This window comes from Taudactylus pleione, unplaced genomic scaffold (genome assembly GCF_031769625.1).
Source record: "Taudactylus pleione unplaced genomic scaffold, aTauple2 ptg000410l, whole genome shotgun sequence".
In the NCBI taxonomy this organism is placed as follows: domain Eukaryota; kingdom Metazoa; phylum Chordata; class Amphibia; order Anura; family Myobatrachidae; genus Taudactylus; species Taudactylus pleione.
Window position 1 is genome coordinate 912960 of NW_028284812.1, and position 24356 is coordinate 937315.

The following is a 24356-nucleotide window of genomic DNA, read 5'->3' on the forward strand; positions in this document are numbered from 1 at the left end:
GGTGTCTCCACTCCTTTCTTAGTACTTAGTATGTCTCCATCTAGGTGTCTCCACTCCTTTCTTAGTACTTAGTATGTCTCCATCTAGGTGTCTCCATTCCTTTCTTAGTACTTAGTATTTCTCCATCTAGGTGGGCTAAATTCCTTTCTTAGTACTTAGTATGTCTCCATCTAGGTTTCTCCATTCCTTTCTTAGTATGTCTCCATCTAGGTGTTTCCCTTCCTTTCTTAGTACTTAGTATGTCTCCATCTAGGTGGGCTCCATTCCTTTCTTAGTACTTAGTATGTCTCCATCTAGGTTTCTCCATTCCTTTCTTAGTATGTCTCCATCTAGGTGTCTCCATTCCTTTCTTAGTACTTAGTATGTCTCCATCTAGGTGGGCTCCATTCCTTTCTTAGTACTTAGTATGTCTCCATCTAGGTGTCTCCATTCCTTTCTTAGTACTTAGTATGTCTCCATCTAGGTGTCTCCACTCCTTTCTTAGTACTTAGTATGTCTCCATCTAGGTGTCTCCATTCCTTTCTTAGTACTTAGTATGTCTCCATCTAGGTGTCTCCATTCCTTTCTTAGTATGTCTCCATCTAGGTGTCTCCATTCCTTTCTTAGTACTTAGTATGTCTCCATCTAGGTGGGCTCCCTTCCTTTGTTAGTACTTAGTATGTCTCCATCTAGGTGGGCTCCATTCCTTTCTTAGTACTTAGTATGACTCCATCTAGATTTCTCCATTCCTTTCTTAGTATGTCTCCATCTAGGTGTCTCCATTCCTTTCTTAGTACTTAGTGCGTCTCCATCTAGGTGGGCTCCATTCCTTTCTTAGTACTTAGTATGTCTCCATCTAGGTGTCTCCACTCCTTTCTTAGTACTTAGTATGTCTCCATCTAGGTGTCTCCACTCCTTTCTTAGTACTTAGTATGTCTCCATCTAGGTGTCTCCATTCCTTTCTTAGTACTTAGTTTGTCTCCATCTAGGTGGGCTCCATTCCTTTCTTAGTACTTAGTATGTCTGCATCTAGGTTTCTCCATTCCTTTCTTAGTATGTCTCCATCTAGGTGTCTCCACTCCTTTCTTACTACTTAGTATGTCTCCATCTAGGTGTCTCCATTCCTCTCTTAGTACTTAGTATGTCTCCATCTAGGTTTCTCCATTCCTTTCTTAGTATGTCTCCATCTAGGTGTCTCCATTCCTTTCTTAGTACTTAGTATGTCTCCATCTAGGTGTCTCCCTTCCTTTCTTAGTACTTAGTATGTCTCCATCTAGTTGTCTTCCTTCCTTTCTTAGTACTTAGTATGTCTCCATCTACGTGTCTCCCTTCCTTTCTTAGTACTTAGTATGTCTCCATCTAGGTGGGCTCCATTCCTTTCCTAATATGTCTCCATCTAGGTGTCTCCCTTCCTTTCTTAGTACTTAGTATGTCTCCATCTACGTACCTCCATTACTTTCTTAGTATGTCTCCATCTAGGTGTCTCCATTCCTTTCTTAGTACTTAGTGTGTCTCCATCTAGGTGTCTCCTTTCCTTTCTTAGTACTTAGTATGTCTCCATCTAGGTTTCTCCATTCCTTTCTTATTATGTCTCCTTCTAGGTGTCTCCCTTCCTTTCTTAGTACTTAGTATGTCTCCATCTAGGTGTCTCCATTCCTTTCTTAGTACTTAGTGTTTCTCCATCTAGGTATCTCCATTCCTTTCTTAGTACTTAGTGTGTCTCCATCTAGGTGGGCTCCATTCCTTTCTTAGTACTTAGTATGTCTCCATCTAGGTGTCTCCACTCCTTTCTTAGTACTTAGTATGTCTCCATCTAGGTGTCTCCATTCCTTTCTTAGTACTTAGTTTGTCTCCATCTAGGTGGGCTCCATTCCTTTCTTAGTACTTAGTATGTCTCCATCTAGGTTTCTCCATTCCTTTCTTAGTATGTCTCCCTCTAGGTGTCTCCATTCCTTTCTTAGTACTTAGTATGTCTCCATCTAGGTGTCTCCATTCCTTTCTTAGTACTTAGTATGTCTCCATCTAGGTTTCTCCATTCCTTTCTTAGTATATCTCCATCTTGGTGTCTCCCTTCCTTTCTTAGTACTTAGTATGTCTCCATCAAGGTGGGCTCCATTCCTTTCTTAGTACTTAGTATGTCTCCATCTAGGTTTCTCCATTCCTTTCTTAGTATGTCTCCATCTAGGTGTCTCCATTCCTTTCTTAGTACTTAGTGTGTCTCCATCTAGGTGGGCTCCACTCCTTTCTTAGTACTTAGTATGTCTCCATCTAGGTACCTCCATTCCTTTCTTAGTATGTCTCCATCTAGGTGTCTCCATTCCTTTCTTAGTACTTAGTATGTCTCCATCTAGGTGTCTCCATTCCTTTCTTAGTACTTAGTATGTCTCCATCTAGGTGTCTCCATTCCTTTCTTAGTACTTAGTATGTCTCCATCTAGGTGTCTCCCTTCCTTTCTTAGTACTTAGTATGACTCCATCTAGGTGTCTCCCTTCCTTTCTTAGTACTTAGTATGTCTCCATCTAGGTACCTCCATTCCTTTCTTAGTATGTCTCCATCTAGGTGTCTCCATTCCTTTCTTAGTACTTAGTGTATCTCCATCTAGGTATCTCCATTCCTTTCTTAGTACTTAGTGTATCTCCATCTAGGTGTCTCCATTCCTTTCTTAGTACTTAGTATGTCTCCATCTAGGTGTCTCCATTCCTTTCTTAGTACTTAGTATGTCTCCATCTAGGTGTCTCCATTCCTTTCTTAGTACTTAGTGTGTCTCCATCTAGGTGTCTCTATTCCTTTCTTAGTACTCAGTGTGTCTCCATCTAGGTGGGCTCCATTCCTTTCTTAGTACTTAGTGTGTCTCCATCTAGGTGTCTCCATTCCTTTCTTAGTACTTAGTGTGTCTCCATCTAGGTGTCTCCATTCCTTTCTTAGTACTTAGTGTGTCTCCATCTAGGTGTTTCTATTCCTTTCTTAGTACTTAGTGTTTCTCCATCTAGGTGTCTCCATTCCTTTCTTAGTACTTAGTGTGTCTCCATCTAGGTGTCTCCATTCCTTTCTTAGTACTTAGTGTGTCTCCATCTAGGTACCTCCATTCCTTTCTTAGTACTTAGTATGTCTCCATCTAGGTACCTCCATTCCTTTCTTAGTATGTCTCCATCTAGGTGTCTCCATTCCTTTCTTTGTACTTAGTATGTCTCCATCTAGGTGTCTCCATTCCTTTCTTAGTACTTAGTGTTTCTCCATCTAGGTATCTCCATTCCTTTTTTAGTGTGTCTCCATATAGGTGTCTCTATTCCTTTCTTAGTAGTCAGTGTGTCTCCATCTAGGTGTCTCCATTCCTTTCTTAGTACTTAGCGTGTCTCCATCTAGGTGTTTCCATTCCTTTCTTAGTACTTAGTATGTCTCCATCTAGGTTTCTCCATTCCTTTCTTAGTATATCTCCATCTAGGTGTCTCCCTTACTTTCTTAGTACTTAGTATGTCTCCATCTAGGTGGGCTCCATTCCTTTCTTTTTACTTAGTATGTCTCCATCTAGGTTTCTCCATTCCTTTCTTAGTATGTCTCCATCTAGGTGTCTCCATTCCTTTCTTAGTACTTAGTGTGTCTCCATCTAGGTGTCTCTATTCCTTTCTTAGTACTTAGTATGTCTCCATCTAGGTGGGCTCCATTCCTTTCTTAGTACTTAGTGTGTCTCCATCTAGGTGTCTCCATTCCTTTCTTAGTACTTAGTGTGTCTCCATCTAGGTGTCTCTATTCCTTTCTTAGTAGTCAGTGTGTCTCCATCTAGGTGTCTCCATTCCTTTCTTATTACTTAGCGTGTCTCCATCTAGGTGTCTCCATTCCTTTCTTAGTACTTAGTATGTCTCCATCTAGGTGTCTCCATTCCTTTCTTAGTACTTAGTATGTCTCCATCTAGGTGTCTCCATTCCTTTCTTAGTACTTAGTGTGTCTCCATCTAGGTGTCTCCATTCCTTTCTTAGTACTTAGTATGTCTCCATCTAGGTGTCTCCATTCCTTTCTTAGTATGTCTCCATCTAGGTGTCTCTATTCCTTTCTTAGTATGTCTCCATCTAGGTGTCTCTATTCCTTTCTTAGTACTTAGTATGTCTCCATCTAGGTGTCTCCATTCCTTTCTTAGTACTGAGTATGTCTCCATCTAGGTGTCTCCATTCCTTTCTTAGTACTTAATGTGTCTCCATCTAGGTGTCTCCATTCCTTTCTTAGTACTTAGTATGTCTCCATCTAAGTGGGCTCCCTTCCTTTGTTAGTACTTAGTATGTCTCCATCTAGGTGGGCTCCATTCCTTTCTTAGTACTTAGTATGTCTCCATCTAGGTTTCTCCATTCCTTTCTTAGTATGTCTCCATCTAGGTGTCTCCCTTCCTTTCTTAGTACTTAGTATGTCTCCATCTAGGTTTCTCCATTCCTTTCTTAGTATGTCTCCATCTAGGTGTCTCCATTCCTTTCTTAGTACTTAGTGTGTCTCCATCTAGGTGGGCTCCATTCCTTTCTTAGTACTTAGTATGACTCCATCTAGGTGGGCTCCATTCCTTTCTTAGTACTTAGTATGTCTCCATCTAGGTTTCTCCATTCCTTTCTTAGTACTTAGTATGTCTCCATCTAGTTGTCTTCCTTCCTTTCTTAGTACTTAGTATGTCTCCATCTAGGTGTCTCCCTTCCTTTCTTAGTACTTAGTATGTCTCCATCTAGGTGGGCTCCATTCCTTTCCTAATATGTCTCCATCTAGGTGTCTCCCTTCCTTTCTTAGTACTTAGTATGTCTCCATCTACGTACCTCCATTACTTTCTTAGTATGTCTCCATCTAGGTGTCTCCATTCCTTTCTTAGTACTTAGTGTGTCTCCATCTAGGTGTCTCCTTTCCTTTCTTAGTACTTAGTGTGTCTCCATCTAGGTTTCTCCATTCCTTTCTTATTATGTCTCCTTCTAGGTGTCTCCCTTCCTTTCTTAGTACTTAGTATGTCTCCATCTAGGTGTCTCCATTCCTTTCTTAGTACTTAGTGTTTCTCCATCTAGGTATCTCCATTCCTTTCTTAGTACTTAGTGTGTCTCCATCTAGGTGGGCTCCATTCCTTTCTTAGTACTTAGTATGTCTCCATCTAGGTGTCTCCACTCCTTTCTTAGTACTTAGTATGTCTCCATCTAGGTGTCTCCATTCCTTTCTTAGTACTTAGTTTGTCTCCATCTAGGTGGGCTCCATTCCTTTCTTAGTACTTAGTATGTCTCCATCTAGGTTTCTCCATTCCTTTCTTAGTATGTCTCCCTCTAGGTGTCTCCATTCCTTTCTTAGTACTTAGTATGTCTCCATCTAGGTGTCTCCATTCCTTTCTTAGTACTTAGTATGTCTCCATCTAGGTTTCTCCATTCCTTTCTTAGTATATCTCCATCTTGGTGTCTCACTTCCTTTCTTAGTACTTAGTATGTCTCCATCAAGGTGGGCTCCATTCCTTTCTTAGTACTTAGTATGTCTCCATCTAGGTTTCTCCATTCCTTTCTTAGTATGTCTCCATCTAGGTGTCTCCATTCCTTTCTTAGTACTTAGTGTGTCTCCATCTAGGTGGGCTCCACTCCTTTCTTAGTACTTAGTATGTCTCCATCTAGGTACCTCCATTCCTTTCTTAGTATGTCTCCATCTAGGTGTCTCCATTCCTTTCTTAGTACTTAGTATGTCTCCATCTAGGTGTCTCCATTCCTTTCTTAGTACTTAGTATGTCTCCATCTAGGTGTCTCCATTCCTTTCTTAGTACTTAGTATGTCTCCATCTAGGTGTCTCCCTTCCTTTCTTAGTACTTAGTATGACTCCATCTAGGTGTCTCCCTTCCTTTCTTAGTACTTAGTATGTCTCCATCTAGGTACCTCCATTCCTTTCTTAGTATGTCTCCATCTAGGTGTCTCAATTCCTTTCTTAGTACTTAGTGTATCTCCATCTAGGTATCTCCATTCCTTTCTTAGTACTTAGTGTGTCTCCATCTAGGTGTCTCCATTCCTTTCTTAGTACTTAGTATGTCTCCATCTAGGTGTCTCCATTCCTTTCTTAGTACTTAGTATGTCTCCATCTAGGTGTCTCCATTCCTTTCTTAGTACTTAGTGTGTCTCCATCTAGGTGTCTCTATTCCTTTCTTAGTACTCAGTGTGTCTCCATCTAGGTGGGCTCCATTCCTTTCTTAGTACTTAGTGTGTCTCCATCTAGGTGTCTCCATTCCTTTCTTAGTACTTAGTGTGTCTCCATCTAGGTGTCTCCATTCCTTTCTTAGTACTTAGTGTGTCTCCATCTAGGTGTTTCTATTCCTTTCTTAGTACTTAGTGTTTCTCCATCTAGGTGTCTCCATTCCTTTCTTAGTACTTAGTGTGTCTCCATCTAGGTGTCTCCATTCCTTTCTTAGTACTTAGTGTGTCTCCATCTAGGTACCTCCATTCCTTTCTTAGTACTTAGTATGTCTCCATCTAGGTACCTCCATTCCTTTCTTAGTATGTCTCCATCTAGGTGTCTCCATTCCTTTCTTTGTACTTAGTGTGTCTCCATCTAGGTGTCTCCATTCCTTTCTTAGTACTTAGTGTTTCTCCATCTAGGTATCTCCATTCCTTTTTTAGTGTGTCTCCATATAGGTGTCTCTATTCCTTTCTTAGTAGTCAGTGTGTCTCCATCTAGGTGTCTCCATTCCTTTCTTAGTACTTAGCGTGTCTCCATCTAGGTGTTTCCATTCCTTTCTTAGTACTTAGTATGTCTCCATCTAGGTTTCTCCATTCCTTTCTTAGTATATCTCCATCTAGGTGTCTCCCTTACTTTCTTAGTACTTAGTATGTCTCCATCTAGGTGGGCTCCATTCCTTTCTTTTTACTTAGTATGTCTCCATCTAGGTTTCTCCATTCCTTTCTTAGTATGTCTCCATCTAGGTGTCTCCATTCCTTTCTTAGTACTTAGTGTGTCTCCATCTAGGTGTCTCTATTCCTTTCTTAGTACTTAGTATGTCTCCATCTAGGTGGGCTCCATTCCTTTCTTAGTACTTAGTGTGTCTCCATCTAGGTGTCTCCATTCCTTTCTTAGTACTTAGTGTGTCTCCATCTAGGTGTCTCTATTCCTTTCTTAGTAGTCAGTGTGTCTCCATCTAGGTGTCTCCATTCCTTTCTTATTACTTAGCGTGTCTCCATCTAGGTGTCTCCATTCCTTTCTTAGTACTTAGTGTGTCTCCATCTAGGTGTCTCCATTCCTTTCTTAGTACTTAGTATGTCTCCATCCAGGTGTCTCTATTCCTTTCTTAGTACTTAGTATGTCTCCATCTAGGTGTCTCCATTCCTTTCTTAGTACTTAGTATGTCTCCATCTAGGTGTCTCCATTCCTTTCTTAGTACTTAGTGTGTCTCCATCTAGGTGTCTCCATTCCTTTCTTAGTACTTAGTATGTCTCCATCTAGGTGTCTCCATTCCTTTCTTAGTATGTCTCCATCTAGGTGTCTCTATTCCTTTCTTAGTATGTCTCCATCTAGGTGTCTCTATTCCTTTCTTAGTACTTAGTATGTCTCCATCTAGGTGTCTCCATTCCTTTCTTAGTACTGAGTATGTCTCCATCTAGGTGTCTCCATTCCTTTCTTAGTACTTAATGTGTCTCCATCTAGGTGTCTCCATTCCTTTCTTAGTACTTAGTATGTCTCCATCTAAGTGGGCTCCCTTCCTTTGTTAGTACTTAGTATGTCTCCATCTAGGTGGGCTCCATTCCTTTCTTAGTACTTAGTATGTCTCCATCTAGGTTTCTCCATTCCTTTCTTAGTATGTCTCCATCTAGGTGTCTCCCTTCCTTTCTTAGTACTTAGTATGTCTCCATCTAGGTTTCTCCATTCCTTTCTTAGTATGTCTCCATCTAGGTGTCTCCATTCCTTTCTTAGTACTTAGTGTGTCTCCATCTAGGTGGGCTCCATTCCTTTCTTAGTACTTAGTATGTCTCCATCTAGGTTTCTCCATTCCTTTCTTATTATGTCTCCACCTAGGTGTCTCCCTTCCTTTCTTACTACTTAGTATGTCTCCATCTAGGTGTCTCCATTCCTTTCTTAGTACTTAGTGTGTCTCCATCTAGGTTTCTCCACTCCTTTCTTAGTACTTAGTATGTCTCCATCTAGGTGTCTCCCTTCCTTTCTTAGTACTTAGTATGTCACCATCTTGGTGTCTCCCTTCCTTTCTTAGTACTTAGTATGTCTCCATCTAGGTTTCTCCACTCCTTTCTTAGTACTTAGTATGTCTCCATCTAGGTGTCTCCATTCCTTTCTTAGTACTTAGTATGTCTCCATTCCTTTCTTAGTATGTCTCCATCTAGGTGTCTCCATTCCTTTCTTAGTACTTAGTATTTCTCCATCTAGGTGGGCTCCCTTCCTTTGTTAGTACTTAGTATTTCTCCATCTAGGTGGGCTAAATTCCTTTCTTAGTACTTAGTATTTCTCCATCTAGGTTTCTCCATTCCTTTCTTAGTATGTCTCCATCTAGGTGTTTCCCTTCCTTTCTTAGTACTTAGTATGTCTCCATCTAGGTGGGCTCTATTCCTTTCTTAGTACTTAGTATGTCTCCATCTTGGTTTCTCCATTCCTTTCTTAGTATGTCTCCATCTAGGTGTCTCCATTCCTTTCTTAGTACTTAGTGTGTCTCCATCTAGGTGGGCTCCATTCCTTTCTTAGTACTTAGTATGTCTCCATCTAGGTGTCTCCATTCCTTTCTTAGTACTTAGTATGTCTCCATCTAGGTGTCTCCACTCCTTTCTTAGTACTTAGTATGTCTCCATCTAGGTTTCTCCATTCCTTTCTTAGTATGTCTCCATCTAGGTGTCTCCCTTCCTTTCTTAGTACTTAGTATGTCTCCATCTAGGTGGGCTCCATTCCTTTCTTAGTACTTATTATGTCTCCATCTAGGTTTCTCCATTCCTTTCTTAGTATGTCTCCATCTAGGTGTCTCCCTTCCTTTCTTAGTACTTAGTATGTCTCCATCTAGGTTTCTCCATTCCTTTCTTAGTATGTCTCCATCTAGGTGTCTCCATTCCTTTCTTAGTACTTAGTGTGTCTCCATCTAGGTGGGCTCCATTCCTTTCTTAGTACTTAGTATGTCTCCATCTAGGTTTCTCCATTCCTTTCTTAGTATGTCTCCATCTAGGTGTCTCCCTTCCTTTCTTACTACTTAGTATGTCTCCATCTAGGTGTCTCCATTCCTTTCTTAGTACTTAGTGTGTCTCCATCTAGGTTTCTCCACTCCTTTCTTAGTACTTAGTATGTCTCCATCTAGGTGTCTCCCTTCCTTTCTTAGTACTTAGTATGTCACCATCTTGGTGTCTCCCTTCCTTTCTTAGTACTTAGTATGTCTCCATCTAGGTTTCTCCACTCCTTTCTTAGTACTTAGTATATCTCCATCTAGGTGTCTCCATTCCTTTCTTAGTACTTAGTGTGTCTCCATCTAGGTGGGCTCCATTCCTTTCTTATTACTTAGTATGTCTCCATGTAGGTGTCTCCCTTCCTTTCTTAGTACTTAGTATGTCTCCATCTAGGTTTCTCCACTCCTTTCTTAGTACTTAGTATGTCTCCATCTAGGTGTCTCCATTCCTTTCTTAGTACTTAGTATGTCTCCATTCCTTTCTTAGTATGTCTCCATCTAGGTCTCTCCATTCCTTTCTTAGTACTTAGTGTGTCTCCATCTAGGTGGGCTCCATTCCTTTCTTAGTACTTAGTATGTCTCCATCTAGGTGTCTCCACTCCTTTCTTAGTACTTAGTATGTCTCCATCTAGGTGTCTCCATTCCTTTCTTAGTACTTAGTATTTCTCCATCTAGGTGGGCTAAATTCCTTTCTTAGTACTTAGTATGTCTCCATCTAGGTTTCTCCATTCCTTTCTTAGTATGTCTCCATCTAGGTGTCTCCATTCCTTTCTTAGTACTTAATATGTCTCCATCTAGGTGGGCTCCATTCCTTTCTTAGTACTTAGTATGTCTCCATCTAGGTGTCTCCATTCCTTTCTTAGTACTTAGTATGTCTCCATCTAGGTGTCTCCACTCCTTTCTTAGTACTTAGTATGTCTCCATCTAGGTGTCTCCATTCCTTTCTTAGTACTTAGTATGTCTCCATCTAGGTGTCTCCATTCCTTTCTTAGTATGTCTCCATCTAGGTGTCTCCATTCCTTTCTTAGTACTTAGTATGTCTCCATCTAGGTGGGCTCCCTTCCTTTGTTAGTACTTAGTATGTCTCCATCTAGGTGGGCTCCATTCCTTTCTTAGTACTTAGTATGACTCTATCTAGATTTCTCCATTCCTTTCTTAGTATGTCTCCATCTAGGTGTCTCCATTCCTTTCTTAGTACTTAGTGTGTCTCCATCTAGGTGGGCTCCATTCCTTTCTTAGTACTTAGTATGTCTCCATCTAGGTGTCTCCATTCCTTTCTTAGTACTTAGTTTGTCTCCATCTAGGTGGGCTCCATTCCTTTCTTAGTACTTAGTATGTCTCCATCTAGGTTTCTCCATTCCTTTCTTAGTATGTCTCAATCTAGGTGTCTCCACTCCTTTCTTAGTACTTAGTATGTCTCCATCTAGGTGTCTCCATTCCTCTCTTAGTACTTAGTATGTCTCCATCTAGGTTTCTCCATTCCTTTCTTAGTATGTCTCCATCTAGGTGTCTCCATTCCTTTCTTAGTACTTAGTATGTCTCCATCTAGGTGTCTCCCTTCCTTTCTTAGTACTTAGTATGACTCCATCTAGGTGGGCTCCATTCCTTTCTTAGTACTTAGTATGTCTCCATCTAGGTTTCTCCATTCCTTTCTTAGTACTTAGTATGTCTCCATCTAGTTGTCTTCCTTCCTTTCTTAGTACTTAGTATGTCTCCATCTAGGTGTCTCCCTTCCTTTCTTAGTACTTAGTATGTCTCCATCTAGGTGGGCTCCATTCCTTTCCTAATATGTCTCCATCTAGGTGTCTCCCTTCCTTTCTTAGTACTTAGTATGTCTCCATCTACGTACCTCCATTACTTTCTTAGTATGTCTCCTTCTAGGTGTCTCCATTCCTTTCTTAGTACTTAGTGTGTCTCCATCTAGGTGTCTCCTTTCCTTTCTTAGTACTTAGTATGTCTCCATCTAGGTTTCTCCATTCCTTTCTTATTATGTCTCCTTCTAGGTGTCTCCCTTCCTTTCTTAGTACTTAGTATGTCTCCATCTAGGTGTCTCCATTCCTTTCTTAGTACTTAGTGTTTCTCCATCTAGGTATCTCCATTCCTTTCTTAGTACTTAGTGTGTCTCCATCTAGGTGGGCACCATTCCTTTCTTAGTACTTAGTATGTCTCCATCTAGGTGTCTCCACTCCTTTCTTAGTACTTAGTATGTCTCCATCTAGGTGTCTCCATTCCTTTCTTAGTACTTAGTTTGTCTCCATCTAGGTGGGCTCCATTCCTTTCTTAGTACTTAGTATGTCTCCATCTAGGTTTCTCCATTCCTTTCTTAGTATGTCTCCCTCTAGGTGTCTCCATTCCTTTCTTAGTACTTAGTATGTCTCCATCTAGGTGTCTCCATTCCTTTCTTAGTACTTAGTATGTCTCCATCTAGGTTTCTCCATTCCTTTCTTAGTATATCTCCATCTTGGTGTCTCCCTTCCTTTCTTAGTACTTAGTATGTCTCCATCAAGGTGGGCTCCATTCCTTTCTTAGTACTTAGTATGTCTCCATCTAGGTTTCTCCATTCCTTTCTTAGTATGTCTCCATCTAGGTGTCTCCATTCCTTTCTTAGTACTTAGTGTGTCTCCATCTAGGTTGGCTCCACTCCTTTCTTAGTACTTAGTATGTCTCCATCTAGGTACCTCCATTCCTTTCTTAGTATGTCTCCATCTAGGTGTCTCCATTCCTTTCTTAGTACTTAGTATGTCTCCATCTAGGTGTCTCATTTCCTTTCTTAGTACTTAGTATGTCTCCATCTAGGTGTCTCCATTCCTTTCTTAGTACTTAGTATGTCTCCATCTAGGTGTCTCCCTTCCTTTCTTAGTACTTAGTATGACTCCATCTAGGTGTCTCCCTTCCTTTCTTAGTACTTAGTATGTCTCCATCTAGGTACCTCCATTCCTTTCTTAGTATTTCTCCATCTAGGTGTCTCCATTCCTTTCTTAGTACTTAGTGTATCTCCATCTAGGTATCTCCATTCCTTTCTTAGTACTTAGTGTGTCTCCATCTAGGTATCTCCATTCCTTTCTTAGTACTTAGTGTGTCTCCATCTAGGTGTCTCCATTCCTTTCTTAGTACTTAGTATGTCTCCATCTAGGTGTCTCCATTCCTTTCTTAGTACTTAGTATGTCTCCATCTAGGTGTCTCCATTCCTTTCTTAGTACTTAGTGTGTCTCCATCTAGGTGTCTCTATTCCTTTCTTAGTACTCAGTGTGTCTCCATCTAGGTGGGCTCCATTCCTTTCTTAGTACTTAGTGTGTCTCCATCTAGATGTCTCCATTCCTTTCTTAGTACTTAGTGTGTCTCCATCTAGGTGTCTCCATTTCTTTCTTAGTACTTAGTATGTCTCCATCTAGGTGTTTCTATTCCTTTCTTAGTACTCAGTGTGTCTCCATCTAGGTGTCTCCATTCCTTTCTTAGTACTTAGCGTGTCTCCATCTAGGTGTCTCCATTCCTTTCTTAGTACTTAGCGTGTCTCCATCTAGGTGTCTCCATTCCTTTCTTAGTACTTAGTGTGTCTCCATCTAGGTGTCTCCATTTCTTTCTTAGTACTTAGTATGTCTCCATCTAGGTGTCTCTATTCCTTTCTTAGTGCTTAGTGTGTCTCCATCTAGGTGTCTCCATTCCTTACTTAGTATGTCTCCATCTAGGTGTCTCCATTCCTTTCTTAGTACTTAGTATGTCTCCATCTAGGTGTCTCCATTCCTTTCTTAGTACTTAGTGTGTCTCCATCTTGGTGTCTCTATTCCTTTCTTAGTACTCAGTGTGTCACCATCTAGGTGGGCTCCATTCCTTTCTTAGTACTTAGTGTGTCTCCATCTAGGTGGCTCCATTCCTTTCTTAGTACTTAGTGTGTCTCCATCTAGGTGTCTCCATTCCTTTCTTAGTACTTAGTGTGTCTCCATCTAGGTGTCTCTATTCCTTTCTTACTACTCAGTGTGTCTCCATCTAGGTGTCTCCATTCCTTTCTTAGTACTTAGCGTGTCTCCAACTAGGTGTCTCCATTCCTTTCTTAGTACTTAGTGTGTCTCCATCTAGGTGTCTCCATTCCTTTCTTAGTACTTAGTATGTCTCCATCCAGGTGTCTCTATTCCTTTCTTAGTACTTAGTATGTCTCCATCTAGGTGTCTCCATTCCTTTCTTAGTACTTAGTATGTCTCCATCTAGGTGTCTCCATTCCTTTCTTAGTACTTAGTGTGTCTCCATCTAGGTGTCTCCATTCCTTTCTTAGTACTTAGTATGTCTCCATCTAGGTGTCTCCATTCCTTTCTTAGTATGTCTCCATCTTGGTGTCTCTATTCCTTTCTTAGTACTTAGTATGTCTCCATCTAGGTGTCTCCATTCCTTTCTTAGTACTGAGTATGTCTCCATCTAGGTGTCTCCATTCCTTTCTTAGTACTTAATGTTTCTCCATCTAGGTGTCTCCATTCCTTTCTTAGTACTTAGTATGTCTCCATCTAAGTGGGCTCCCTTCCTTTGTTAGTACTTAGTATGTCTCCATCTAGGTGGGCTCCATTCCTTTCTTAGTACTTAGTATGTCTCCATCTAGGTTTCTCCATTCCTTTCTTAGTATGTCTCCATCTAGGTGTCTCCCTTCCTTTCTTAGTACTTAGTATGTCTCCATCTAGGTTTCTCCATTCCTTTCTTAGTATGTCTCCATCTAGGTTTCTCCATTCCTTTCTTAGTATGTCTCCATCTAGGTGTCTCCACTCCTTTCTTAGTACTTAGTATGTCTCCATATAGGTGTCTCCATTCCTTTCTTAGTACTTAGTATGTCTCCATCTAGGTGTCTCCATTCCTTTCTTAGTACTTAGTATGTCTCCATCTAGGTGTCTCCCTTCCTTTCTTAGTACTTAGTATGACTCCATCTAGGTGGGCTCCATTGCTTTCTTAGTACTTAGTATGTCTCCATCTAGGTTTCTCCATTCCTTTCTTAGTACTTAGTATGTCTCCATCTAGTTGTCTTCCTTCCTTTCTTAGTACTTAGTATGTCTCCATCTAGGTGTCTCCCTTCCTTTCTTAGTACTTAGTATGTCTCCATCTAGGTGGGCTCCATTCCTTTCCTAATATGTCTCCATCTAGGTGTCTCCCTTCCTTTCTTAGTACTTAGTATGTCTCCATCTACGTACCTCCATTCCTTTCTTAGTATGTCTCCATCTAGGTGTCTCCATTCCTTTCTTTGTACTTAGTGTGTCTCCATCTAGGTGTCTCCTTTCCTTTCTTAGTACTTAGTATGTCTCCATCTAGGTTTCTCCATTCCTTTCTTATTATGTCTCCATCTAGGTGTCTCCCTTCCTCTCTTAGTACTTAGTATGTCTCCATCTAGGTGTCTCCATTCCTTTCTTAGTACTTAGTGTTTCTCCATCTAGGTATCTCCATTCCTTTCTTAGTACTTAGTGTGTCTCCATCTAGGTGTCTCCACTCCTTTCTTAGTACTTAGTATGTCTCCATCTAGGTGTCTCCATTCCTTTCTTAGTACTTAGTTTGTCTCCATCTAGGTGGGCTCCATTCCTTTCTTAGTACTTAGTATGTCTCCATCTAGGTTTCTCCATTCCTTTCTTAGTATGTCTCCCTCTAGGTGTCTCCATTCCTTTCTTAGTACTTAGTATGTCTCCATCTAGGTGTCTCCATTCCTTTCTTAGTACTTAGTATGTCTCCATCTAGGTTTCTCCATTCCTTTCTTAGTATATCTCCATCTTGGTGTCTCCCTTCCTTTCTTAGTACTTAGTATGTCTCCATCAAGGTGGGCTCCATTCCTTTCTTAGTACTTAGTATGTCTCCATCTAGGTTTCTCCATTCCTTTCTTAGTATGTCTCCATCTAGGTGTCTCCATTCCTTTCTTAGTACTTAGTGTGTCTCCATCTAGGTGGGCTCCACTCCTTTCTTAGTACTTAGTATGTCTCCATCTAGGTACCTCCATTCCTTTCTTAGTATGTCTCCATCTAGGTGTCTCCATTCCTTTCTTAGTACTTAGTATGTCTCCATCTAGGTGTCTCCATTCCTTTCTTAGTACTTAGTATGTCTCCATCTAGGTGTCTCCATTCCTTTCTTAGTACTTAGTATGTCTCCATCTAGGTGTCTCCCTTCCTTTCTTAGTACTTAGTATGACTCCATCTAGGTGTCTCCCTTCCTTTCTTAGTACTTAGTATGTCTCCATCTAGGTACCTCCATTCCTTTCTTAGTATGTCTCCATCTAGGTGTCTCCATTCCTTTCTTAGTACTTAGTGTGTCTCCTTCTAGGTATCTCCATTCCTTTCTTAGTACTTAGTGTGTCTCCATCTAGGTGTCTCCATTCCTTTCTTAGTACTTAGTGTGTCTCCATCTAGGTGTCTCCATTCCTTTCTTAGTACTTAGTGTGTCTCCATCTAGGTGTTTCTATTCCTTTCTTAGTACTTAGTGTTTCTCCATCTAGGTGTCTCCATTCCTTTCTTAGTACTTAGTGTGTCTCCATCTAGGTGTCTCCATTCCTTTCTTAGTACTTAGTGTGTCTCCATCTAGGTACCTCCATTCCTTTCTTAGTATGTCTCCATCTAGGTGTCTCCATTCCTTTCTTAGTACTGAGTATGTCTCCATCTAGGTGTCTCCATTCCTTTCTTAGTACTTAGTATGTCTCCATCTAGGTGTCTCCATTCCTTTCTTAGTACTTAGTGTTTCTCCATCTAGGTATCTCCATTCCTTTCTTAGTACTTAGTGTGTCTCCATCTAGGTGGGCTCCATTCCTTTCTTAGTACTTAGTATGTCTCCATCTAGGTGTCTCCACTCCTTTCTTAGTACTTAGTATGTCTCCATCTAGGTGTCTCCATTCCTTTCTTAGTACTTAGTTTGTCTCCATCTAGGTGGGCTCCATTCCTTTCTTAGTACTTAGTATGTCTCCATCTAGGTTTCTCCATTCCTTTCTTAGTATTTCTCCCTCTAGGTATCTCCATTCCTTTCTTAGTACTTAGTGTGTCTCCATCTAGGTGTCTCCATTCCTTTCTTAGTACTTAGTATGTCTCCATCTAGGTGTCTCCATTCCTTTCTTAGTACTTAGTGTGTCTCCATCTAGGTGTCTCTATTCCTTTCTTAGTACTCAGTGTGTCTCCATCTAGGTGGGCTCCATTCCTTTCTTAGTACTTAGTGTGTCTCCATCTAGGTGTCTCCATTCCTTTCTTAGTACTTAGTGTGTCTCCATCTAGGTGTCTCCATTCCTTTCTTAGTACTTAGTGTGTCTCCATCTAGGTGTTTCTATTCCTTTCTTAGTACTCAGTGTGTCTCCATCTAGGTGTCTCCATTCCTTTCTTAGTACTTAGCGTGTCTCCATCTAGGTGTCTCCATTCCTTTCTTAGTACTTAGCGTGTCTCCATCTAGGTGTCTCCATTCCTTTCTTAGTACTTAGTGTGTCTCCATCTAGGTGTCTCCATTTCTTTCTTAGTACTTAGTATGTCTCCATCTAGGTGTCTCTATTCCTTTCTTAGTGCTTAGTGTGTCTCCATCTAGGTGTCTCCATTCCTTACTTAGTACTTAGTATGTCTCCATCTAGATGTCTCCATTCCTTTCTTAGTACTTAGTATGTCTCCATCTAGGTGTCTCCATTCCTTTCTTAGTACTTAGTATGTCTCCATCTAGGTGTCTCCATTCCTTTCTTAGTACTTAGTATGTCTCCATCTAGGTGTCTCCATTCCTTTCTTAGTACTTAGTGTGTCTCCATCTAGGTGTCTCTATTCCTTTCTTAGTACTCAGTGTGTCTCCTTCTAGGTGGGCTCCATTCCTTTCTTAGTACTTAGTGTGTCTCCATCTAGGTGTCTCCATTCCTTTCTTAGTACTTAGTGTGTCTCCATCTAGGTGTCTCCATTCCTTTCTTAGTACTTAGTGTGTCTCCATCTAGGTGTTTCTATTCCTTTCTTAGTACTTAGTGTTTCTCCATCTAGGTGTCTCCATTCCTTTCTTAGTACTTAGTGTGTCTCCATCTAGGTGTCTCCATTCCTTTCTTAGTACTTAGTGTGTCTCCATCTAGGTACCTCCATTCCTTTCTTAGTATGTCTCCATCTAGGTGTCTCCATTCCTTTCTTAGTACTGAGTATGTCTCCATCTAGGTGTCTCCATTCCTTTCTTAGTACTTAGTATGTCTCCATCTAGGTGTCTCCATTCCTTTCTTAGTACTTAGTGTTTCTCCATCTAGGTATCTCCATTCCTTTCTTAGTACTTAGTGTGTCTCCATCTAGGTGGGCTCCATTCCTTTCTTAGTACTTAGTATGTCTCCATCTAGGTGTCTCCACTCCTTTCTTAGTACTTAGTATGTCTCCATCTAGGTGTCTCCATTCCTTTCTTAGTACTTAGTTTGTCTCCATCTAGGTGGGCTCCATTCCTTTCTTAGTACTTAGTATGTCTCCATCTAGGTTTCTCCATTCCTTTCTTAGTATGTCTCCCTCTAGGTATCTCCATTCCTTTCTTAGTACTTAGTGTGTCTCCATCTAGGTGTCTCCATTCCTTTCTTAGTACTTAGTATGTCTCCATCTAGGTGTCTCCATTCCTTTCTTAGTACTTAGTGTGTCTCCATCTAGGTGTCTCTATTCCTTTCTTAGTACTCAGTGTGTCTCCATCTAGGTGGGCTCCATTCCTTTCTTAGTACTTAGTGTGTCTCCATCTAGGTGTCTCCATTCCTTCCTTAGTACTTAGTGTGTCTCTATCTAGGTGTCTCCATTCCTTTCTTAGTACTTAGTTTGTCTCCATCTAGGTGTTTCTATTCCTTTCTTAGTACTCAGTGTGTCTCCATCTAGGTGTCTCCATTCCTTTCTTAGTACTTAGCGTGTCTCCATCTAGGTGTCTCCATTCCTTTCTTAGTACTTAGCGTGTCTCCATCTAGGTGTCTCCATTCCTTTCTTAGTACTTAGTGTGTCTCCATCTAGGTGTCTCCATTTCTTTCTTAGTACTTAGTATGTCTCCATCTAGGTGTCTCTATTCCTTTCTTAGTGCTTAGTGTGTCTCCATCTAGGTGTCTCCATTCCTTACTTAGTACTTAGTATGTCTCCATCTAGGTGTCTCCATTCCTTTCTTAGTACTTAGTATGTCTCCATCTAGGTGTCTCCATTCCTTTCTTAGTACTTAGTGTGTCTCCATCTTGGTGTCTCTATTCCTTTCTTAGTACTCAGTGTGTCTCCATCTAGGTGGGCTCCATTCCTTTCTTAGTACTTAGTGTGTCTCCATCTAGGTGGCTCCATTCCTTTCTTAGTACTTAGTGTGTCTCCATCTAGGTGTCTCCATTCCTTTCTTAGTATTTAGTGTGTCTCCATCTAGGTGTCTCTATTCCTTTCTTAGTACTCAGTGTGTCTCCATCTAGGTGTCTCCATTCCTTTCTTAGTACTTAGCGTGTCTCCAACTAGGTGTCTCCATTCCTTTCTTAGTACTTAGTGTGTCTCCATCTAGGTGTCTCCATTCCTTTCTTAGTACTTAGTATGTCTCCATCCGGGTGTCTCTATTCCTTTCTTAGTACTTAGTATGTCTCCATCTAGGTGTCTCCATTCCTTTCTTAGTACTTAGTATGTCTCCATCTAGGTGTCTCCATTCCTTTCTTAGTACTTAGTGTGTCTCCATCTAGGTGTCTCCATTCCTTTCTTAGTACTTAGTATGTCTCCATCTAGGTGTCTCCATTCCTTTCTTAGTATGTCTCCATCTTGGTGTCTCTATTCCTTTCTTAGTACTTAGTATGTCTCCATCTAGGTGTCTCCATTCCTTTCTTAGTACTGAGTATGTCTCCATCTAGGTGTCTCCATTCCTTTCTTAGTACTTAGCGTGTCTCCATCTAGGTGTCTCCATTCCTTTCTTAGTACTTAGTATGTCTCCATCTAGGTGGGCTCCCTTCCTTTGTTAGTACTTAGTATGTCTCCATCTAGGTGGGCTCCATTCCTTTCTTAGTACTTAGTATGTCTCCATCTAGGTTTCTCCATTCCTTTCTTAGTATGTCTCCATCTAGGTGTCTCCCTTCCTTTCTTAGTACTTAGTATGTCTCCATCTAGGTTTCTCCATTCCTTTCTTAGTATGTCTCCATCTAGGTGTCTCCATTCCTTTCTTAGTACTTAGTGTGTCTCCATCTAGGTGGGCTCCATTCCTTTCTTAGTACTTAGTATGTCTCCATCTAGGTGTCTCCACTCCTTTCTTAGTACTTAGTTAGTCTCCATCTAGGTGTCTCCACTCCTTTCTTAGTACTTAGTATGTCTCCATCTAGGTGTCTCCATTCCTTTCTTAGTACTTAGTTTGTCTCCATCTAGGTGGGCTCCATTCCTTTCTTAGTACTTAGTATGTCTCCATCTAGGTTTCTCCATTCCTTTCTTAGTATGTCTCCATCTAGGTGTCTCCATTCCTTTCTTAGTACTTAGTATGTCTCCATCTAGGTGTCTCCATTCCTTTCTTAGTACTTAGTATGTCTCCATCTAGGTGTCTCCATTCCTTTCTTAGTACTTAGTATGTCTCCATCTAGGTGTCTCCCTTCCTTTTTTAGTACTTAGTATGACTCCATCTAGGTGGGCTCCATTCCTTTCTTAGTACTTAGTATGACTCCATCTAGGTGTCTCCATTCCTTTCTTAGTACTTAGTATGTCTCCATCTAGGTTTCTCCATTCCTTTCTTAGTACTTTGTATGTCTCCATCTAGGTGTCTCCATTCCTTTCTTAGTACTTAGTGTGTCTCCATCTAGGTGTCTCTATTCCTTTCTTAGTACTCAGTGTGTCTCCATCTAGGTGGGCTCCATTCCTTTCTTAGTAGTTAGTGTGTCTCCATCTAGGTGTCTCCATTCCTTTCTTAGTACTTAGTATGTCTCCATCTAGGTTTCTCCATTCCTTTCTTAGTACTTAGTGTGTCTCCATCTAGGTTTCTCCATTCCTTTCTTAGTACTTAGCGTGTCTCCATCTAGGTGTCTCCATTCCTTTCTTAGTACTTAGTATGTCTCCATCTAGGTGTGTCCATTCGTTTCTTAGTACTTAGTATGTCTCCATCTAGGTGGGCTCCCTTTCACCTTTAAACACAGTTGACCAAATTCTTAAGATTGATATTCTTCCTATTGTACATATGTCATATATTTATATCAGGTATTTTTGCCACTTTCCAGGAAAAGAAAGCTGAGTTTTAGTTATGTCACTGTGAAAGTTACCAGAAGACTTTGCTAATGTGGCTAAAGCTTCACTTAAATCAAAATATATTTAGATTTTTTTTAAAATCCATATTTATTCCAGAGAGATGATTTCAGGGCATATGATCAGCAGTGTAAGATATACTATTATATCAGAGGTCCCATCTCCATTTTATTTTCATGTTGATCAAATTCTGCTACAAACTAAACCTGTGTCTGTGACTACAGTGTTACACGTGGGAAGAGGACCTAGCGGGTACATTTATTAAAGTAAGAGTATTTAGAAGTGGAGATGTTGCCCTTAGCAACCAATTACATTCTAGCTATGATCTTCTAGAAGGTGTTAGATAAATGATAAGTAGAATCTGATTGGTTGCTATGGGCAACATCTCCACTTCTAAATACTTTCACTTTAGTAAATATACCCATAGTGATTTAACATTGTAAATACTTAGCGGTATGCAGTCAGGATATCCACATTTAAAATGTCAACATAAGAGTTAGCGGTAGAGTTAAGGTCACGCTAAAAACTGCTTGTCGTCAATATCACCTTGCCGACATTTTGTCAGTGTCGACATACCGCATGTCGAGGTAATGAGTATATCGATATTCTCGTATCGACATTATGACTGTGAACATGGTGAATGTCGACATAATACCCCTACCGTGTAAAGATGGCTTCAGGCATTTGTAAATATGGAGAGGATGTGTACATGTAGGTAATATGTACATATATGACAGGTTATACTAAGGGCCCGTTTCAGGCCCGCTCGCTAGGCTGCATCCGCACGCAGCCAGACTATTTTTAAAACCTGCGCATGCGTGAACCAGTCCGTGCGATCGGGTAGCGTACGCTCACTGCGCATAGACAGCTCGGCTGAATGAGTGACAGGAGAAGCAGTTTGTGGGTGGTGACGGGTTGGTCGGTGAAAACGGGGAGTGGTGGTGCGAAGGCAGGCGTGCCAGAGCGTCTTAACACCGTTTCAGAGGCGTGCATAATTAAGACGCAGTGTCATAGTACACGTGACATGGTTGAAATTTACACTGAATCACTCGCAGTGCTTGCGGTAGGGTATGGTCAGCCACAAGTGCTGCGATCGCTTTCGATGGTACTCTATTTTACCGATGGTTGCATACACTTCCTGGAGATGACATGCACAAGTGGGCGTCTTAAGACCGGCTAGTGGGCATCTGCATACACAATGCGATCGCACGCTAAGACATAGTGGGCGTGCTAATGCCTTACTGTGCGATCGTGGATTTGCATATTTTCGCTGCGTGCGAACGCATCTATCCTGACTGACTGTTTAATGCCCAGCCCAAACCCCTGGACCTAGAAACATGATAATCGGGAAGTATATTCCTTCCATGATGTAGGTGCCCACTAAGAAGGGATTTTTCAAAATTCGACTCCTAAGGGGATGAAAAGGGCTAAAATGTTTCCTCTCGACCGAGGTAATTGGGTGACAAAGCAACATGGCCCAAGTGCTGTGCGCAGTGTCTGAGACAAGTTGCGTCTCCAGAGGTTGGGCTGCAGCGCAGTCCAATATTCAAATACGGCAGCCACACCAACTACCAGGGATGTTTGTCAGCAGTTTGAGTGGCAGTTGGTCTGGCTCCCTTATTTGAATATTGGACTGCGCTGCTGGCCCACCTGTGGAGTTGCCACTGCTAAGGAGTAAAGGCTCATACACACGGGACGATATCGCTCATGGCTCATACACACGGGACGATATCGCTCATGGCTCATACACACGGGACGATATCGCTCATGGCTCATACACACGAGACAATATCGCTCATGGCTCATACACACAGGACGATATCGCTCATGGCTCATACATACGAGACGATATCGCTCATGGCTCATACACACGGGACGATATCGCTCATGGCTCATACACACGGGACGATATCGCTCATGGCTCATACACACGGGACGATATCGCTCATGGCTCATACACACGGGACGATATCGCTCATGGCTCATACACACGGGACGGTATCGCTCATGGCTCATACACACGGGACGATATCGCTCATGGCTCATACACACGGGACGATGTGCTGTATGAACGATATTGGTGAAAGATTTCCCTTGAACTTTCTGAAGTGCAGGACAAACGATATTGGGAGAACACACTGAGAGATAAATTTCAGTGAAGTCATCCTGCCACATCTCTGAACAGGTAATTCTTGATGATATCGTCAGATTGGCCTGCATGTACGGACGACAAAAGACATTGGCCCTCATTCAGAGCCGTTCGCTATTTGCGGTCGTTCGTTTAAAAACAAGGGGTGGCTATTCAAATGATCCGTACGCACATTGTAGTCTGTTCACACCTCTAAGTCTGAACGAGCGAGCAAAACATACGCTCGTTTATTTGTTAAAAACGCCCCCTGGCCGCTCGCATCCTACGTCATGTCCGCTATTTATTAGATTAATCGAGTACATCGACCAGCGTATGAACTGCTCGCTATTCTTGTGGTTGGTGTTTGCTACCACAAATTTGCGAGCAGTTCTGGCTCTAAAATAACCCAGTGACGTGGTCAATGACGCTGCTGTTTTAAATATACACACCCATAAAACGCCCGTTTTGACCTTTAAGCACGCCTGCATTCGGATCTCCACACCCCATTTTCAAGCACCATCCCCTGTTACCACCCACATACGCCTCATTCTGTCACTCAAAATAGCAGGCACTCGCTATATAGCGTACAAACGATTTTCGGCCGCACTGACTGGTTCGCGCATGCGTACTAAAAACCGTACGCATGCGCAGATGTGCAAACATCGCTCGGAACGAGCGTACTGCCGCTAACGAGCGGCTCTGAATGAGGGCCCTTGTTAACGACCCGTGGGAATGCGCTTCATTGGTCATTCACTGCATACACACTGAATGATATGAACGATATATCGTTGAACAATATCGTTATCGTCCATATCGTTCATAAAGATCATCTAGTGTGTATGCGGCTTTACTGTAAACGGCCGCAACGGACGACATATCGGGCACATTGGCTGGTGTGTACCCGCTATGTCGCTGACTATGCGTGCTCCCGCACGTTGTCAGCAACATCGTCCGTCGGACCTGTATGCGATATGGTCAGTGGCGGCCGCACTGCCGTATGCAGCATGGCACCCGCCGTCACTGCCGCCATTGGCAAGTGTGTACGCAACTGCCGATGCCTTCACCCCTGCCAGATCCCGTCGCTCGCGTTTTCGCACTGGGTACACATCGTTTGGTTTGTACCCAGCTTAACACTTTGATATGGTATTTCCATTTGGATACTTCGTTTGCTTTGTATTTGGATGTTTAATTTTCTTGAACATGGCAATTGAGATTTTGAATGTTAAAGGGGTGATGGTACCTCACCATTGTCCCCATCACGGGAGACCGAGTCTGCTCAATCCTGTCCCTCTCCTATCTCATGTATGACTCTCAGCTAATGGCTAGGGAGGAGGTGTGTGAACCAATTGTGAGGTGGAAAACTGGGAGGAGTTCTCCATCCTGTCCCACGACCACAAGAGGTACAACTACACCACCTCCGCTGAGGACCTCTTAGACATGCCCCAACTGGGGGCAGCTGGGCAACTGTTTGAGCTCGTCTTTGAGGTTTACCGCAATGGTGAGCTCTATGATAGTTTTAGTGTTGAACATCACCCCATCAGGAGGCTACGCTTTACACAGGACCTCTTCAGGGGTCATTGCAATGCGTACCTGCCACGTGAACCTCACAATGCGTGCACCACACCACCCCTCCTCCAGCCCAACTCCACTCCACACCTCTCACCGGCATCACCTCTTCCTGTCCCCAACAAGGCTCCTGCTAAACATAGTGCAAGATACACCCACCCTAAAAGGAGGAGGCAACTTCGGGATGTGGCAAGGAAATATGTGCAGATTAATCCTGGGGTGCATATAAATTAAGTTAGGTTGGTATGAAGGAAATTTAAATATCTAAGGTCTACCCAGGAGAGACGGGTACATCAGCTAGTATTTCCAAACCATCTTGTCTTCATGTTACTGAATTGCTTTACCATTACTTTATTAGCATGTTACCTAGATGTGAGGAGCATTTCACCCACAGCCTCCTCCATGTTTC

The 24356-nt window shown here is 41.9% G+C and overlaps 1 protein-coding gene across 1 annotated transcript in view; it reads left to right on the forward strand.

Moving 5' to 3' along the window:
- DYSF (dysferlin) overlaps positions 1-24356 on the forward strand; it is a 705898-nt gene that overhangs the window by 666350 nt on the left and 15192 nt on the right. The gene's annotated exons all lie outside the window — the stretch shown is intronic.